Raw genomic sequence first — 3,758 nt, 5'->3', positions numbered from 1 at the left:
CCAACCACCCGATGCCGGCGCGTGGAATAGCGCCCCCCCCTCCCTACTCGTGTCGCTGCCTTCTCGACCTCTGCAGGCATGTGCCAGCTGGCAGCGCCTGCTGCTGCTGCGGCGGCTGAGAGCGTCATTGGCTGCGGTCGCTTCTGCTGCGGACTGCCGGAGTTCATTCAGCCGGGTCGCCGCCCGCATCAGTGCCTTGGTGCTGCCGGCAGAACACGGCTGTGTGCGCGCGCGTGTGTGCGTGTCTGTGTGTGCGGCTGCCTGCCTGCGAACACCGCGGGGCTGTCTAGTGTGTGTGTGTGTGTGTGTGTGTGTATGTGTATGTGTGGTACACCAAGGTACTGACTGCATTAACGCCAGCATAGCACAGCGTTGGAGGTAGGGACACCAAGGCACAAAGCTCAAGCTCAGCGGGAGGGAACAAGGAACAACAGTCCATCGGAGGAAGGCGTCGCCCGGGAAGTCTTTCTAGAGAGAGAGGAGATATCAGATCATCGCGTATAGCATCGCGTCGGCACCGTCAGGTCCACTCGCACTCCGCGCGAAGCAGAGATATCACGTGCATCTGTTTGCTGCGGCAGTCAAGTCTACACCCGTCGTATAAGAAGAAAAGATAGCAGATATATGTGTCTGCTTCGACTGTGAAGTCTACTCTTCTTCTAAAGAAAAAGTCACAAATCTGTTCTGTGAGAGTTGTGGTCTGGGATACAGGGGGACGAACGAGGAAGTGGACCAGCAAGCTTCAACACACCGTCCCGTCACACGCTTCAACGCGCGACATTCACGCGCTCTCACGCGCTTCAACGCGCGACACTCACGCGCTCCCACACGCTTCAACGCGCGACACTCACGCGCTCTCACACGCTTCAACGCGCGACACTCACGCGCTCTCACACGCTTCAACGGACGACACTCACGCGCTCTCACAAGCTTCAACGCGCGACACTCACGCGCTTCAACGCGCGGCACCCTCACCACGCGCCCTCTGTCGCGTCCACGTAATTGAGCGTTGCGCTTGAACCTCGTGCATAATTGATTAGCTCTGCTCGGCGTCTGCGCGTGATGTCACGATGATGTCATCGATGTGTGACTAAGCCCGCTGCGCAGCGCACCGCGGCTCCCCTGTCTCTGCTCTCTCTCTCTCGCTCGCTCGTTAGTATAACGTGTGGCCGCATGCGCCACGAGAAGCAGTAGTAGTAGCAGTAGCAGCAGCAGCGGAGTGCGCCCCGCGTGTGTACGTGTGTGCGTGCGTGCACGCGTGTGTGTGTGTGTGTGCGCGCAACAGTGACAGGAACACACGACGCTCTCTCTATATATATATAGTCGGGGACGTGGGCACATCTACTACTGCACGCGGCATTCTTGCTAGCGGCGCACCGGCGCGCAGTTACCGTGCGTGTGCGTGCGTGCGCGCGTGTACGTGTCCGTGGAAATCGTCGTGCCGCTTGCTACAAAGATGAAGAAGACGTAGCAAAAAAACACGACGGCAGCTGACAACATCCCCGTAGCCATGGCTCGCACTAACGGTAAGCACGAACACTCGCCGGTACAACGTGACAGAGGTTTACACGCGGACATAGCTCTAGTACTATAGCCCTTGTTGCCACAGGCCACAGGGGCTATATAGTACGCGGACATAGCTCTAGTGCTATAGCCCTTGTTGCCACAGGCCACAGGGGCTATATAGTACGCGGACATAGGTCTAGTACTATAGCCCCTTGTTACCACAGCGGCTATATAGTACGCGGACCATAGCTCTGAGTGCCTAATAGCCCATTGTTGCCAACAGCGCCACAGCGGGCTTTTATACGTACGCGGACATAGGTCTAGTTTCTATAGTGCCCGTGTTGCCACAGGCTCACAGGGGCTTTATAGTACGCGGACATAGGTCTAGTACTATAGCCCCTGTATAAGAGAATATAAGAGTCTATTACAAAGCTATGTATATAGTATAAATAAGAAATATAATATATTATTATTATATATAAGAAATATCTATATATAATTATATATTATATATTATATAAGTTATATACATAGCTTAAGGAGTGATATAGACACAAAGCTATGTGGGTGTGTATATATATATACATATAGCGCTCAAAAATTAGATGTCATTAGATGCATTGCATTAGCGTAGTATAATGGGGTATGATTGCGTCGCCGTGCTGATGAGCGTGGTGTGAGCAGAGAGAGATTTGCCCGCCTATGTGGCGACCGCTCCAGGCAAACGTAGGCTTATTACTTGAGAGGCGAATGTCCGGCTCACAGAGCCCCTGGCGTATATAGATCGGTGTGTATTGTGGCGCGTTCGAATGCTGAATTCGCTAGTGTTAGCGCATGATATAAGGCATATTCACTAGGTTCCCCCCTCCTCGCCTCTATCTCGCTTTCTCTCTCTCATCCCTCTCTCGCTCTCTCTCCTTTTCTCATCCTCCTCTCGTCTTCGTCAGTCTCTGCGCTTTTCTCATCTCTCTCTCTCTCTCTCTCTCTCTCTCTCTCTCTCTCTCTCTCTCTCTCTCTCTCTCTCTCTCTCGCTCTCTCTCTCTCGTTCCCATCAGTACTTCCTACTGCCTTCCGCCCTTTCATCCCTCCCTTCCCTCCTTCCTTCCCTGTCAACCCTCTGCCTATAGTAATGTACGGGTACACGTATACTCGTACACATCCGACTATTGGCACTGAACGGTCCAGCCTAAACAAGCAACAGCTCTAGTGGCTTTATCGCGCGCCCCCATAGTAAACAGCAGGCCAGGGTGATTAGGACCCGTGTACTTTGCATCAACAAGCGCCCCCGTTTCTCGTTTCCTGAGGTGGGTCAGGTCTATGTGGTCAGTGGCCTAGATTGTGGTCAGCGGCGCGGCTGACCGCTAGAGTAACGTCACGGCGAGGGTCATTATACCCAGCAGCTGCTGCTGATGCACGGGAGAGGGGGGGGGGCGTAAAACTGCAGGTGTGCGGCAATGTTGCTCCGTACTACCCCCCCCCCCCCCCGCGCGCGATCGCGGCCCAACCGAACGCGCGCGTTGTTGTGTGCATCGTGACTACGGACCTTGTTGTGTTTAATACTGCTATAGGTTGCCCTCGTGACTACGGACCTTGTTGTGTTTAATACTGCTATAGGTGATCGTCTGGGATTTGTCGCCCTTGTTGATTTGTTAGCGTCGTAAACGAGGTGATTTCGACCGCGTGCGTGCGTGCGCGCGTAGTCTGTGTGTAAAATAGTCGCGGAAGCAATTACCTATGGCCAATGACCCGTGATGAATGACCCGCGGCTTATGACGTACGGGCGGCTGACGGACTCCCTAACTCGTGCACTTTGGCGTATCTTCGCGTAAAGAGCATTACCACATAATTGGTGATAAACGCGAAAAGCTTCGTGTTATGCATGTAGAGCTGTAATCTGCAATTACAGCGCCTCTGAACAGATAAAGCGTCTACATTAGGGCTTATTAGTGAGCCCCGTGAGCGCCAAGTAAACCAATTTGAGTCGGCAATTATGGAATATCTTCTAGAACGTGCGTTTCGGAACTTATAACATCGGCGTCAAAAAGTAGCCATTATCTCCTCAGCTTTATGATTATTAGCCTACTTTGTTAATAACAGCTACATTTAAATCTCACGTCTATTCCGGGGGTAATTTCCCAATTACAGCCTTCGCTAATGTGCGTGCGCGCGTGCGTGTACGTGCGTGCGTGCGTGTGTGCGTGTGTGAGTGTGTGTGTGTGTGTGTGTGTGTGTGTGTGTGTGTGTGTGTGTGT

At 53.0% G+C, this 3,758-nt stretch overlaps 1 protein-coding gene across 1 annotated transcript in view; it reads left to right on the top strand.

Annotated features, from left to right (window-relative positions):
* Nucleotides 1-196: 196 nt before the first annotated feature.
* LOC106814282 (ankyrin repeat and SOCS box protein 10-like) overlaps nt 197-3,758 on the top strand; it is a gene marked incomplete in the record, with an annotated part of 36,511 nt that continues 32,949 nt past the window's right edge. Inside the window, 1 exon segment of the mRNA XM_014818577.1 lies at nt 197-1,526.

This window comes from Priapulus caudatus, unplaced genomic scaffold (assembly GCF_000485595.1).
Source record: "Priapulus caudatus unplaced genomic scaffold, Priapulus_caudatus-5.0.1 Scaffold897, whole genome shotgun sequence".
NCBI classification, from domain to species: Eukaryota; Metazoa; Priapulida; class Priapulimorpha; order Priapulimorphida; family Priapulidae; genus Priapulus; species Priapulus caudatus.
Note: the sequence above shows the minus strand (reverse complement) of the source record. Positions and strands in the feature narration are given on the sequence as shown.